General features: G+C 39.2%; 1 long non-coding RNA gene across 2 annotated transcripts in view; it reads left to right on the top strand.

Annotated features, from left to right (window-relative positions):
• Positions 1–16,768, top strand: part of LOC128655459 (uncharacterized) — a 102,964-nt gene that overhangs the window by 46,976 nt on the left and 39,220 nt on the right. For both annotated transcript variants that reach the window (XR_008401807.1, XR_008401808.1), the window contains exon 2: positions 9,897–10,094. This is a non-coding gene — a long non-coding RNA (uncharacterized LOC128655459). The remainder of the gene's footprint in view (positions 1–9,896; positions 10,095–16,768) is intronic.

The raw sequence follows: 16,768 nt of genomic DNA, 5'->3' as shown, positions 1-16,768 counted from the left end.
GACGGCAGGGTGGAGAGATCACCTCAGATACAGTGAAGACAAGCTCCGAATTTTCTGTGGCAACGGAGGTACTTCCTACTCGCAGACTTGACACAGAGGAACTAACTTTTGGCTGCCCAGCGATGCGGCCGGTCGCTGCGAATCTACAAGCCCGTGTTGGATTACAGCCCCTGAGTCCCGCACTATTGAATACAGCCTCCGCTCCAGCCGACTTTAACTACATGGAAAGCAACGTATCCTCTGGGAGAGAGCCGCTTACTGTGGCGGTGAGTACATCCGATCACCGAGAGATGAAGACGAATCTAACCTGTAATTTACACCGTTCATCTCGCCCACTACAATATCTGGAGCTTCTGCCTGCTGATAATCTACATATAAGCCATGTTAGAGGAGGAATCGGCTGAAGTATTTGTGACCCCCTAAGCCTGTGCAGTGTCGGACATTAACAGGGTAACTATGTGCGGGACTTACAGGTTAGGATGTGGGGTAGAACAGCGAACTCTGTCCATGCGAAATATGGGACATGTAAATAGGGGCTAATAGCTTATGATAAGCTAAGCTTGATGAATAACTCTACTAGCTCCGGCTGTTCCATATCACAAGTGCTTATATTTAAGTCCCAGTGTACTACATTGCCTGAATGTGGGGAAAGACTTTACATACCTTTTGTTAACTTTTTGATTATCATGCCCTCGCAACACAACGTTAATGCTGGTATACTTGTACTGCCTTATGTGATGCTCCCTAAGCTCCGGTTGTGACCATTTGGCCACCTTATGGCTAGTTCTCCTTTCCCAGCCGGGTCAGCATTCACTTAAGCCACCTGCCTGTTTATCCTCCCACAGTTTCCTTGCTGTTGACCAATTCTGTTGTTTATTGTATTAAATTGTCTTATATCCTAATGCATTTACAGTTATGTGCAAGTTATCAGCAAGTAGTAATGTTTGGTTTTGTCCCTCTGCCATAAGACACTTAGGGTTCAATTGTGTATATAACATATATGGTTGTAACGCCGTTAGACTTAGCACTCTCACTGTCTGGCTACTTATTACCCAAGACTCCCTATAATTTACTTAGTTAAACCTAAAACTCTCTTAACTCCAATATATGGGAAGAGAACAAATGTTTTTAAACTTAGTACCACACAGGCTTAAGATTTATATGTCACATGATATGGTACTCCCAGACCGCCCCATGTTCCTGTGTTTTAGCAGCTTAGAGAAACTGGTGTTTGCAGCCTCTTGTCTGATACAATTATTATACAAATTCGCATATATATATATACTCCAAGTGTTCATGTCTGTTTCTCTTTGTAACCTCTTTGTAGTCATACTGAGTAATTTTATGATTGCTCCTGTCCCCACTGCTAATATGAGGTATATGTTCTTATGATAGGCTGTATGTGGTCTTATGATGAGCACAGTCATGATATGGTATATGAGTTATATGTCATGTAACCCCTTAGCTGACATATACTCTTTTGTATTTAATGTTCAAACACAGGGTAACCACCTATAGTGTAAGTTTCAAAGAGATACAGGTTCACTGCTCTATATACCATAATTAGGATGTTGGTACAGTTGCTAACCCGTTATGGGAATTGTCTCTGATATTACACTTGCTTCTAAACCTAGCTTTATATTTAAGTATGTTCTATTCTCTGTTTAGTGTTGTATAGGCTTAACCCTATTAGAAATTTACACCCAAGACAATAGCTACTATCCCAGACAATAAAACATCTGCTTTGAAACTCACAACAGCCTGTCTGCAAACCATCTACTCCTTAATCTATATGCAACCTCAGGAGACTTTAGTAGCCTCCCCACTTAGCCCCATGCATATTGTAAGGTACAATGACAATACTTAAACTCTAATAATACAAGATCTCTACGATCAGGCACTTCTAAGTTCAATCCAGACACCCTAAGTTACCCGCATTTATTCTAGGCTCCGTCCCCCCCCTCTCACCTCCTTTTCTTATAAACATAGCGGTGCTTACCCGCTGAATATCCCCCTCCCCCCTATATAGCTCGGCCCAAGAGTGGCTGATACTCATAGTAAATCTCCACAAGTTGATATGTTGGTCTTAGGTAATATACTATTAGATTGTGGAGCTCATACGCTGATAATATAAAATGAAGTTCCAATTCATCTCGCCTAAGATACTGTATATTCTAATATCTAGATTTGAAATATATATGCATATTGCTTACTTAATAACGCCTTTATATAAACAATGTATTATTGACTGTGTTGTAACTTTGGCCTTAGGGCGAGTTTATGCTGTGATGATATATGCTTTAACTTCAATAAAAAAATATTTAAAAAAAAAAAAAAAAATATATAACCTTTATTAGGCTAATTAAAAATAATTCACATACGCAAGAAAAACAACTTTAAAAACACAGGAGGTGGTAGGTTATATGTATATCAATGCACAAAATATTGGTACAGAGTGTACATGGTGTCATAAATCTGACCTAGGATGTCGATTTTAATCCATAGTCAGGGTATATATCATGTTTTATGAATACATATATGTAGGTCCTGGGGGTCTCAAAAGATAGTGAGTTCAGATCTTGAATGCAATTAAATATTGCATATATACAAAGGTAGCAATATATTCTCAAGTGGCTGGGTCTATATATTATCTTTAATGGGTTGCTTTAAGAGGCTGTCCTCAAACTAGCTGTTGCTATTAGAATGTGCCGTATGTAGGATACTACTGCTAGATGCAGCTTGTTAGATATTATGAGTAAATATACTATTAAGTGGAAACTGTAAATTGTGGGTTACAAAGACCTAAGATGTATTACTGGTCTGGTTGTAAATTGCCTTAGGTAATTAAAGGTGTGGTAAAGAATAATAAAAGTTTCAATCTAAGTATATCTTGTATATATTTACATCCGTATGCATTTATAACAGGGTACACAGTTAGTAGATAATAGAATAGTTTGTGTACAAGTTCAGGTTGCTATTCTATGCGTTAATTCAGTGATATAAACTTAGAATGTTATTGTAACACTATCGTTACATACATATAACATGAATATAATTAATCGTCATAAGGTGTTATTCGTATAATATCAACCTTGGGTTATATCTTGTATCTATAGATAATTGTATCAACCATATGTGCACAACTGAACCTGATTTTTAAATGCTGGTTACAACCTAAGGCGGAACACTGAGAAGTCAGTGATATGCTTGCAACTACACAATTATCAGCTAATACCCTTAGTTAAATGCTTATAAGACTGCTAACATTCAGCATACAGGAATAATAATAATCACATCCTGTAATTTTAACCATAGTACATTTAAAATAGACACAGTAGAGTCTAATGTCCTTAAGTATATTCCACCTGCTACGATACTACCAGCATAATATTATCATGAGTCTGTATTACATCTCCCCATATAAAAGTTGCAAACGACTGTAAAATGGATAGCGGTACCTGATGCTAAATAAAAAACAATTAAAGTTAAGTTAAATTATATATGATCTACCACACGCAAACATCTGCAGCATGTAGTCATCACTATTATGCACCAGACCGCTCTAAGTAATAATAACCACCAGTATATTCCTGCTAAATTTAAAAAATGCTTATTTTATAAACATTAGCTAGTTACATCAAGAATAGATATACCTGGCTCCAAGCTCCTCCTCCTCCGCTTTTGGTCCGTGGTGACCCTGACTCCAGATACAGGCGCAGACAACTGCAGTATCTGATACATTGGAAGGGTTACTCTGTGGCAGATCGTTCCTGGGTTCCTACCCGTGATGTGCATGCCTCTTCCTTGGTCTCCAGATTCCATGCTGCTCATCCTTTGAGGCCGACTCTGGTTCCCAGAGGGAACCCTTTAGAAGGGGACTATGTCACGCCGCGCCGCTCTAGCCGTTGCTAGGGGCGTGGCGTCTCCTTCCCTGCTCGTTGCCAAGGGTTGTGTCAGGTCCGGATGAGTCTGACGTCATCACTGCACACTCCTCTCTCCCTAATGCCGGTCTGGACGCTTGTGGCGCAAATCCAGCACCTATGTAAGTCCTGTCACAACGATCTATCACTGCCCAAGTATAAGTGTTACTTTGTGTGCTCCTGGGTGTGATAGATCGTTGCTTCAATTAGCCTATTTGTGTTTGAACTCTGCCTGTCTGACTACTCTGCCTGTTTAACCGATAAATTGCTGGATTGATTACTGCTGCTGAGCTCTGCTTGTCTGACTACTCTACCTGTTTAACCCCTAAATTGCTGGATTGATTACTGCTGCTGAACTCTGCTTGTCTGACTACTATGCCTGTTTAACACTTAAATTGCTGGATTGCGATTACTGCTGCTGAACTCTGCTTGTCTGACTACTCTGCTTATTAACCCTGTTGTTCTGGATTGCCTCTTTGTTGCCAAACCCTGCCTGCCTGACCATTCTAGTAGTGTGCCCTTGGACTGCTTTACCATTGACAAACCCTGCCTGTCTGACCATTCTAGTGGTTTGCCCTTGGACTGCTTTACTGTTGTCAAACTCTGCCTGCCTGACCATTCTAGTGATTTGCCTTGGACTGCTCTGCCGTTGCCGCTTTGGACTATCCTGCCTGTGGTGAGTGCCGCCTTCCTCATCTTACTAACTTTCTCTGCTCTGGGATATTCCCTATCATTCCGACTCGACGCCAGGATAACAAGACTACTGGCCGAGTTCGGTCTCATAGAGGAGTATCCCACGAGCATTACAAATAGCCCATCCTATCAGTTTTTAAAGTACCAACATCAGTTTTTCATATAAGGGGGCATAGGAATATCTTTAAATTCTGTATATCCAGCCCTCTAAGTCACGCAGCTCCAGTGTTGTCTGGATATCAGGGTGGACCATATGACTGTACCAGCATAACATGCTACCCCCAAGCAGTTAAAGCCATCCTCCATCTGCTTCCTCAGTTCTATCACTGGTCGTTTCCTATGTCATTTCCTCCTAGATATATGATGAGAATGTCTGGCACTTCCCATCTTTTTTATGCTCCCTGTATGGTACGCAATGGCTCTCTCAATCTCATTCCCCTTTTTCATATCCACCTTAATTTGGCTTGACTTTCACTAAATCCCAGCTATTTGCTCCATGCTGAATGAGCTGCTCTAACTACCGCCCTGTAAATGAAGGAATGTCCCACTATCTAAATGCAAAGGGCTGTCCCTAAAAATCAATGACAAAAAATCAGCTAGATTACGAGTTTTGCGTTATGAGTGAAAACCATCGTTATGCTTCAAAACGATGCTTTTTCCCTAACGCCGCTATTACACGTCTTGCTGGTATAGGTGTACCGCACACCTTTTTGGCCGTCATGCAACGTCGGTACCGCACTTTAAAAAAAGTCCTTTTTGAATGGGACTCCTATAGCACTGGTATTACGAGTTTGCCTGGGAGGCCAAAAAGTGAGCGGTACACCCTATACTGACAAGATCCGTACCGCCATCAAAAGTCAGTAGTTATGAGTTTTACTTTACAAAGCTGCACCATAAAACTCATAACTAAAGTGTTAAAAAGTACACTAACACCCATAAACTACCTATTAACCCCTAAACCGAGGCCCTCCCGCATCGCAAACACTAAAATAAGATTATTAACCCCTAATCTGCCGCTCCGGACATCTTAACCCCTACATCGTCGCCACTATAATAAACCTATTAACCCCTAAACCACCGCCCCCCGCATCGCAAACACTATTTAAAGATTATTAACCCCTAATCCCCTAAAAACCCACACCGCTGCTATAAAAAAACCTATTAACCACTAAACCGCAAGCCCCCTACAACGAAATATACTAAAATAAATGATTAACCCCTAAACCTCTGACCTCCCACATCACTAACTCTACATAAATATATTAACCCCTAATCCTAACATAACCCTAACCCTAAGTCTAACCCTAACCCTAATGTAAACCTAAGACTAACACCCCCTAACTTAAATATAATTAAAATAAATCTAAATAAACCTTACAATTATCAACTAAATAATTCCTATTTAAAACTAAATACAAACTTACCTGTAAAAAAAACCCCTAAGCAATCTACAATATAACTAATAGTAAAATTGAAGCTATCTTAGGTTTTATTTTTATTTCACAGGTAAGTTTATATTTATTTATTTATTTTTTATTTTTTTATTTTTTTCAAATAATATTTTATTGAGGTTGTAACATCACATACACAATAGTCTCATCAACAGATTACATAACTTCATATACATTATATTGGCATGACATGGCAGTTCAGGCACCTCATTTTTAGATTATACGGTTTCGCAATGTCCTCAGTCTAACAGGTCCAGTTAAGGGACCAGAAATTACTCAAAACAAATGAGGACATGGTAATGATGATAATAGTAGAAGTTACAGTTCAGTGCATATGGAATAAGTACAACTCCGGCACAGAGTCTCACTATCAAAGCAAAGAGGATTAAGGAGGGCGCCTATGTAGCTCTGTGTAAGTTGGCGGATGCTAAAAATCAGGTGCAAAACTTTCCTCAGCTGCTATTGTAAACAATATTATCCATTAACACTAAACATTGATAAGCTATATACATTATTAAGACTATTATCTTTTACATACTACAGGTGGTCTGAGATTCATAAACAGAATTAGATTTCCTGAATTGGAACCCCGAGAGCCATTATTCAATATTACAGGGAGATACCAAGTCATGGCTCTGCGGGTTGGACAGAGGCTACTAAACTCTGTCAAAGAGTGTGCAGAAGAGAGGATTTACTCCTGCCTGCACAAGAGTAATGGGGGGCGGAGGATAAACCGGGGTTTGTGTGTCCTTCTGTTACTACTGTATATTGCTGCTAAGTTAAGCGGCTGTAGGTTCACCTGAATCAGGACCCCATAATGTAGGGAATATAGTAAATAGCCTTCTACAATGAACTTATAATACAAAACAGGAACAAGTAGCAGTACATCACATTATGTAAGCGATTAAGCAATGACAACAATTATCTTAGGGGCTACACTATGTGTTGTGGCTATTAAGGTTAAGTGTGGTAGAGAGTTTTGAAAGAGGGATCTCCCACTACTACTAATACTATCTTAATGCTATGAGATAAGCTGAGCATACATATGCAACGTGTACAGTATCTAGAATAGCACATGTAATCATACACTTATAATATGATACATGAAAGGCGCTACAGCAGGTAATATAGTAAATAGCCTTCTACAATGAACTCATAATAGAGATTCTATTGGCGCTGCGGTACACTGCAAATCCGGCGCCGTTCCCTTCTTTTCGGCACCTGTATCGCCGCATGTTCGCGCCGCCTGGATTGTAACATTAAAGGCATCGAGTCTCTCACATATCTTCCTGCCGTGCTCCTCTAGGAGGTGTCTGATGCCAGAATATAACTGCTGGGTCGTCATGTCGGGCAGTGGTATATCTATCCCCAAAATGGCGCTTCAATGTGTGGCAGGGAGTTCCGTAACAGTTTTTCGGCTTAGCAATTTTCGCACACCAGCTCATCCTTTCTCTCCATATCCCAGGCTCCTTCCTATGTTAATGTCCTTTAGGTACAAGTAGGTTAAATTAATTTTTATCAGAGATAAACCCCAGTTTTTAGGCTTGAAGTCGGGAGCTCCTGAGTAGTGCGTCCTGTAGCTTTGGCGGTTAACTCCGCCCCCCCCAGTTTATATTTATTTTAATTTCAAAACAATATAGGAGAGCGCTTTAGGATACCTGGAAGGGATCTTAGCTATTGATATATAATAAATAGTGATGTCGCGAATAGTTTGCCGGCGAATAGTTCCCGGCGAACATAGCATGTTCGCGTTCGCCGCAGTGGGCGAACATATGCGATATTCGATCCACCCCCTATTCGTCATCATTGAGTAATAGTTTGACCCTGTACCTCTCAGTCAGCATGCACATTCCAGCCAATCAGCAGCAGACCCTCCCTCCCAGACCCTCCTACCTCCTGGACAGCATCCATTTTAGATTAATTCGGAAGCTGCATTGTTAGTGAGAGGAGGGACAGTGTAGCTGCTGCTGATTGAATAGGGTAGTGTATTCAGTGTCCCCTACAGTCCTGAAGGACTCATCTGATCTCTGCTGTAAGGACAGCACCCCAAGAACATCTGCTTTTTTTTTTTTTCCCTGTGTAATCTAATTGCAGTTGCCTGCCTGCCAGCGTGTGTGTCAGGCTCACAGCGTATACTGTGCCCACTTGCCCAGTGCCACCACTCATATCTGGTGTAACAATAGTGTAGATTTAAAAAAAAAAAAAAAACTTTTTTGACTGTGTTAAATAATAGCAGTCAGTTTCCTTCACACGTGTGCGTTTCAGTGCCTGCCTGCCAGGGCACAGTGTCACCCCAGTGCAACTCATATCTGGTGTAACAATAGTGTACATACCTGATGTTTTAAAGCACGTTATTCCAAACAATTTAGGAATGTTAGGTGATTTATGCCCTTTATGGATTAAAACAAGACTCTGCATCAACTATGTCATTTTCCATGGGAGTTTTGCCATGGATCCCCCTCCGGCATGCCACAGTCCAGGTGTTAGCACACTTGAAACAACTTTTCCATCACTATTGTGGCCAGAAAGAGTCCCTGTGGGTTTTAAAATTCGCCTGCCTATTGAAGTCTATGGCGGTTTGCCCAGTTCGCCTATTCGCGAACAGTTGTGGAAGTTTACGTTCGCCATTCACGAACGCAAAATTTTAGGTTTGCGACATCACTAATGATAAATAAAGAGTGAGATAGTGTATAAAATAAAATGTGTTTACTGGAACAAGATAAAATAGCAGAAATGTATCGCTATAAACAGAGAATTAATGTTGGAACAAAATTTGATACAAATATAATAAACGTTAAAAACGTAACAAACTTAAAAACAATAACCGGTTATTGCATACAATAAGACAATGTGAGTATTATTAACTCAAGGGATTATGATAAGGTACAGTGTAACTAGTAACTGTATACTTGCAGAGTTAAGGCCTAAGATTAGGCAATTGGGATCTTAGCTTTGCAGAGCGTCTTAAAGGCATAAGCTCCGCTGGAGCATGACAGTTCCTTTGTAGTATAATTGTAATCCTGTTATCTTGTTATGTTCAGGGAACAGTCCTCTTTGCAGGCTCAACTTCATAAGGAGCACTACTTTGTGCAAAGTTAGAGTTCTCTTATACCGTCCAAAAATGGCATATGCCTAGGAGTGTTTGGAACTGTGAAGGCTGTGACACACTGCAAGCAGAGCGACGCACAGCGTGTAGATGCGGCTGTGCGCGCTCAGTGTGTCTTGCCTTTTCATCTCTGAGCACTCTGCTGCGTCAGGTCGCGTAGCTAAGCGCTCAGAGATGAAATATTTGAACTTCAGAATCGATGCGACGCGGAGCGAAGCAGTTGCTTTGCCTCGCGCCGCATCGCTTGCAGTGTGTCACAGCCTTTAGGGTAACACTCACCTATTTGCATCCAAAGGGAAAGTATTGCAGCAAATGTTGTTCTTTAGGGAATCTCACTCCAGTGGTCCCAAAATCCTGGTCACTCTGTTGAGGGTATGTCTGGTCACTCTGTTGAGGGTATGTCTGGTCACTCTGATGAGGGTATGTCTGGTCACTCTGTTGAGGGTATGTCTGGTCACTCTGTTGAGGGTATGTCTGGTCACTCTGTTGAGGGTATGTCTGGTCACTCTGTTGAGGGTATGTCTGGTCACTCTGTTGAGGGTATGTCTGGTCACTCTGTTGAGGGTATGTCTGGTCACTCTGGTGAGGGTATGTCTGGTACAACTCCGTAGAAGATAGCGATCAAAGTAGTTACCCACTATGTGGGTGTCAGGAGTTTCATTTACACAGAATATTTCTTTTAACCCTCTGAGTGGATCCTATATTATGGTCTTTCTTTTTTTGCAGAGGATCGATCAGCAGATCCAGGATGGCCCAATTTGAGCAGATGGTGGTTTCTTATGTGCCAGAGTTGCACAATGATTGGAAGTCCGTCCTTAGTGATTGCAGCAACAAAATACCAGGAAGTTATCTACGAGTTTCAGCCGTTATGGCCTTTATCAAGATACTCCTAGTAGCTGCAATTGTCTTTTAAATACAAAACAGGTGAAAGAAAAGTCCATTTCATTGGTGCATCAATTACACTCCTTATCCAATAGGAATAGTCGTAGCAAATGTTTGTATCTAATTTGTATCAAAGCGTAAAAACATGTTACAATTATACATTTATAGATACTGATACAAAAACTTAACGATGCACAGATGAAAATCTATAGTTGTTATAGTGATTTATCACCTTAAAAAGATAATCTAGTATTTTCAATGGTGTTTGTTAGATAAAATCTTGCTATTTTATCTAGAGTGAGAGAAATCTTGGATGATTAACACTAGTAAAAAGCTAGTAAAAAACAGAGTATTAACGTAAAAAGTTTCTAATGTGTGTTAGAGGTTAGAGGCCTGAATGTTAGAATTGTAAGTTATAATAATATAATAAGCTGAACTGAACTAATAATATAGACATGAAATCGAGTGAAAAGACATGTGTAACGATATGTTTCCCATTTGGTGCATTTGCACAAACAATGATTTCCTTTTTGGAAATTATTATAATAAACATATATGTTAAAATTTTAACTTTGCCAAGGGAATACAGGTGGCCCTCGTTTTACAACGGTTCAATTTACACCGTTTCAGAATAACAACCTTTTTTTCCAGTCATGTGACTGCTATTGAAAAGCATTGAGAAGTAGTGCATTTATTAAAATAGCCAGTAGGTGGAGCTGTCCGCTTGTGTTGCAGCAAAGCCAAGCGAGATGAAATTAATCAGTTTAACCAGACCTGAGCTATCGAGCAGATTTCAAAGGAACAAGATCTTCCTGCCTATAAATCAGTCCAGATTGGAATGCATAGAAAGAACTGTTTGTAGAAAAATGCAAGTGAAGTCTGTGTTGTGTGATTATTTTATTAGGTTTATAATGCTGTTTAGCAAATGTTTTTTTCATTTAACTTAGGTTAATTATATATTCTGTGTTGTGTGATTATTTTATTAGGTTTATAATGCTGTTTAGCATTTAAAGTCTTCATTTCAAAGCTTTAAAAATAATGTATTAAGTGTTACTTATGACAATTTTAAGAGTGGCCTGGAACCTAACTCCCTCACTTCCCATTGACTTACATTATAAACTGGGTTTCAATTTACAACGGTTTCAATTTACAACCATTCCTTTTGGAACCTAACCCCAGCGTAAACTGAGGGCTATCTGTATAAATGAACTAGAGAATGAGCATATATCACTCAAAAGTTCACAAAAGTGATAATGAATTAATTAATATAGCATTAAGCGATGTGTGTGTAATGGACCACAAACAATATCTTGTTCATAAAAAAAAGAGAACAATTTAAGTGAAAAGAGTTAAGTTAGCTAAGTTATGCACATAGATACACTGATTTAGTGGAACAAAGAAGTTTATTGAAGTCTAGGGGAAAAATAATTTATTAATAGAGATGCAACTATAAGTTCAAGATTTAAAGGGACACTCAATCAAAATTGAACTTTCATTATTCAGATAGAATAGATCATGCCATTTTAAATATTTTTCCAATTTACTTCCATTAACAAAATGTGCACAGTCTTTTTATATTTAAACTTTTTGAGTCACCACCTCCTACTGAGCATGTGCAAGAACAAGTGTGTATGCATTTGTGAATGGCTGATGGCTGCCACATGGTACGTGTATGCATTTGTGATTGGCTGATAGCTGTCACATGGTACAGGGGGAGTGGAAAAAGACATGACTTTTAAAATTGTCAGAAAAAAATTCTACTACACATTTGAAGTTCAGACTAAGTGCTATTGCATTATCTTGTTATCTTGCATTTGTTGATTATGCAAATCTACTGTGTTGACGGGTCCTTTAACATTGTTGAAAGTTGTAATTACCAGTTTACAATCAACGGTACATCTCCTTGCTATACTTGTGGGGAGTAGATATAACTTTAATGTGGTGCTTAGAAGTAATGGACATAAAAGACCATATTCTAATGGTGGACTCCAGAAATTATAAGATATCTGGATAATTGGAAATGAAAATAATTTCCTAGATGTAACAAGTATAAAAGAAAATTTGTTGTATACCTAAAATGTAAGCGTTTCTTGATTTTATTATTTCTTTCAAATTTATTTGATGTCGATTATTAATCTCCCATCTGTAAAAGGAGGGAAAAAATGGATGGATGTCCGGACTTCGATAACTGTAAGTGGATCGTTGGGGGTTAGTGTTGGGTTTTTTGGGTGTTTTTTTTTTAGGTTAGGGTTTTGGGCAATGTAAAAGAGCTAAATGCCCTTTTAAGCACGATGTCCACCCAAATGCCCTTTTCAGGGCAATGTTTAGCTTAGGTTTATTTAGATAGGTTTTTATGTGGGGGTTTGGTTGGGTGGGTGGTGGGTTTTACTGTTGGGGGTGTTTTTTTTATTACAGGTAAAATAGCTGATTTCTTTGGGGCAATGCTCCGCAAAAGGCCCTTTTAAGGGCCATTGGCAGTTTAGTGTAGGCTATAGATTTTTTATTTTGGGGGGGATTTTTTATTTTTATAGGCCTATTAGATTAGGAGTAATTTGTTTTTAATTTTGAATTATGCAGGCCAGCTCCGTCCACAGTAAATGCCTATGTAAGGGAAGTGTGTGTCCGGTGTGGTGGGAGATGAGAGTGGGTAGCGTGATATAATCCCTGCTATCATCCGCAACTCGTGTGTGGCAAATCCCTATTAGCTGCTATAACAGTGTCACGAAATAGCCAGGACGGTTACTCACCAGCCTCAGTGCTGGGACATCTGCAGTCAGGACGGGATTCTTCATCTGCGGTATAGGGAACTCCAAGCCAACAAACACTCCTGCAGTCTCCCTTCCTGGGCTCCGTGTTGCTTCCGGGTACTTTGTGACGTCACGGACACTCCTCCGTAATTGCCCAATAGCGCTCCTCTAGCAAGAGCAACAACGGCTGATCCACAATGCAGCTGAAAGGTGCCAGGCTGAAGGGGATAGTGATGAACTACAAATAGCAAAAAGACGTAGCCGGCACTTCTTCCGTAAAAAATTTGATCTTTATTGGTGTCACATTAAAAAACCTTGAACTCCTGGAAAGCCAAAATAATCAGGCCTTACATGTTTCGGCTAACAAGCCTTACTCATAAGCGTGATTAACAATAAAATAATGCTAAAATAAATAGGGCTTGCCTATAGGTCATAGGATAATAATTATCACGTGACCTACTTAACCTATTACCTGGATAAAGGGGGACTGTGAGGATAAGGGCTCAAAGGTTACTAAAGTTAAAAAAATGGGGAAAATATATATGTTCAAAACTTAAATACATCACAGCAGAATAGTAGAATAGTTGCTAGGATACATGATATTGATAATAAAAAGAGTATGTTTATAACTAGTGGTGGTAAACAATTGTTGTAAGAATTAAACATTTCAATTACAACATGAGGGAACAGTCTACTACCTAACATCATAGTGGTAATGCAGAAAAACATATTTTATAAACAGCGGTATAAGTAAATAACGGTAATACAATATATTTGAAATATTTAAAATATTTGAAAATTGCTCATTTACACAAGGCACTCTATATAAACAAAATCAATAGTTGATGACTTAAGGGAACCATTAAATATATCAATAAATAAATGTATTCATTCCAAAAAAGATAAGATAAATAAGTGTAATGTAAATACAAGCAAGTGTATGGTTGCAAATTCTACAACCATCACACGTGTTAGGAGCAATTATATATATCTTAAATGTTTAATCCTAAACAATATATTATATTTGTACAAAAATAAATAAATAAATATGATAGATACAAAAAAATTGATTTTTGTCTCAGAAAAACATTATGTATAAATAAATAGAATTTTTTTTTTTTTAAAAACTAACGGCTAGATTACGAGTTTGGCGTTAGCCTTAAAAAGCAGCGTTAAGCGGTCCTAACGCTGCTTTTTAACGCACGCTGGTATTACGAGTCTGGCAGGTACAGGTGTACCGCTCACTTTTCTTCCGCGACTCGAGGCTACCGCAAATCCCCTTACGTCAATTGCGTATCCTATCTTTTCTATGGGATTTGCCTAACGCCGGTATTACGAGTCTTGGAAGAAGTGAGCAGTAGAGTTAACCCTCTCCTGTCCAGACTCCTACCGCATTTAAAAGTCAGTAGTTAAGAGTTTTATGGGCATAAAACTCTTAACTAAAGTGCTACAAAGTACACTAACACCCATAAACTACCTATTAACCCCTAAACCAAGCCCCCCCCCCCCACATCGCAAACACTATAATAAACATTTTTAGCCCCTAATCTGCCGACCGGACATCGCCGCCACCTACATTATACTTATGAACCCCTAATCTGCTGCTCCTAACATCGCTGACACCTACATTATATTTATTAGCCCCTAATCTGCCGCCCCCAACGTTGCCACAACCTAACTACACTTATTAACCCCTAATCTGCCGACCGGGCATCGCCGCCACTTTAATAAATGTATTAACCCCTAAATAGCAGCACTCCCGCCTCACAAACAATAGTTAATTTTTATTAACCCCTAATCTGCCTGCCCTAACATCGCTGACACCTACTTACATTTATTAACCCCTAATCTGCCACCCCCAACATCGCAGCTACTATAATAAAGTTATTAACCCCTAAACCTAAGTCTAACCCTAACACCCCCCTAATTTAAATATAATTTAAATACATCTAAATAAAATAACTACAATTAAATAAATTATTCCTATTTAAAACTAAATACTTACCTGTAAAATAAACCATAAGATAGCTACAATATAACTAATAGTTACATTGTAGCCATCTTATGATTTATTTTTATTTTAACTAGGTACAATAGCTATTAAATAGTTATTAACTATTTCATAACTACCTAACTAAAATAAGTACAAAATTACATGTAAAATAAATCCTAACCTGTTACAATTACACCTAACACTACACTATCATTAAATAAATTACCTAAACTACCTACAATTAATTACAATTAAATACAATAAACTAAATTACGAAAAAAAACCCACTAAATTACAGAAAATAACAAAAATTACAAGAAGTTTAAACAAATTACACCTAATCTAAGCCCCCTAATATAATAAAAAAGCCCCCCAAAATAATAAAAAGCCCTACCCTATACTAAATTACAAATAGCCCTTAAAAGGGCCTTTTGCGGGGCATTGCCCCAAAGTAATCAGCTCTTTTACCTGTAAAAAAAAGAATACAATACCCCCCCAACATTACAACCCACCACCCACACACCCCTACTCTAAAACCCACCCAATACCACCTTAAAAAAACCTAGCACTACTCCATTGATGATCACCCTACCTTGAGCTGTCTTCACCCAGCCGGGCACCAGTGGTCATCCGATCCGTCCAGAAGTCTTCATCCGATGGGCCAGAAGAGGACATCCAGACCGGCAGAAGTCTTCATCCTATCCGGGCAGAAGAGGACATCCGGACTGGGAGAAGGCTTCATCCAAGCGGCATCTTCTATCTTCATCCATCCGACGAGGAACGGCTCCATCTTGAAGACCTCCGGCGCGCAACATCCTTCTAGGCCGACGACTAACGACGAAAGAATATTCCTTGAAATGACGTCATCCCAGATGGCGTCCCTCGAATTCCGATTGGCTGATAGGATTCTATCAGCCAATCGACATTAAGATAGGAAAAATCTGATTGGTTGATGCTATTAGCCAATCGGATTGAAGTTCAATCCGATTGGCTGATTGGATCAGCCAATAGAATGCAAGGTCAATTCTATTGGCTGATCCAATCAGCCAATCAGATTGAACTTCAATCTGATTGGCTGATAGTATCAACCAATCGGATTTTTCCTACCTTAATTCCGATTGGCTGAAAGAATCCTATCAGCCAATCGGAATTCGAGGGACGCCATCTTGGATGACGTCATTTAAAGGAATATTCATTTGTCGTTAGTCGTCGGCCTAGAAGTATGTTCCGCGCCGGAGGTCTTCAAGATGGATCCGTTCCTCGTCGGATGGATGAAGATAGAAGATGCCGCTTGGATGAAGCCTTCTGCCGGTCCGGATGTCCTCTTCTGCACGGATAGGATGAAGACTTCTGCCGGTCTGGATGTCCTCTTCTGGCCCATCGGATGAAGACTTCGGCCTGGATCGGATGACCACTGGTGCCCGGCTGGGTGAATACGGCTCAAGGTAGGGGGATCTTCAATGGGGTAGTGTTAGTTTTTTTTAAGAGGGTATTGGGTGGGTTTTAGAGTAGGGGTGTGTGGGTGGTGGGTTGTAATGTTGGGGGGGTATCGTATTTTTTTTTACAGGTAAAAGAGCTGATTACTTTTGGGCAATGCCCCGCAAAAGGCCCTTTTAAGGGCTATTTGTAATTTAGTATAGGGTAGGGCTTTTTATTATTTTGGGGGGCTTTTTATTTTATTAGGGGGCTTAGATTAGGTGTAATTAGTTTAAACTTCTTGTCATTTTTTTATTTTCTGTAATTTAGTCCGGGTTTTTTTTCCGTAATTTAGTTTATTGTATTTAATTGTAATTAATTGTAGGTAGTTTAGGTTAGGATTTATTTTACATGTAATTTTGTACTTATTTTAGCTAGGTAGTTATTAAATAGTTAATAACTATTTAATAGCTATTGTACCTAGTTAAAATAAATACAAAGTTGCCAGTAAAATAAAAATAAATCATAAGATAGCTACAATGTAACTATTAGTTATATTG

The sequence above is a fragment of the Bombina bombina genome, chromosome 4 (genome assembly GCF_027579735.1).
Source record: "Bombina bombina isolate aBomBom1 chromosome 4, aBomBom1.pri, whole genome shotgun sequence".
Taxonomy (NCBI): domain Eukaryota; kingdom Metazoa; phylum Chordata; class Amphibia; order Anura; family Bombinatoridae; genus Bombina; species Bombina bombina.
The sequence above is the reverse complement of the archived record's forward strand: the minus strand, read 5'-3'. Positions and strand labels throughout refer to the sequence as shown.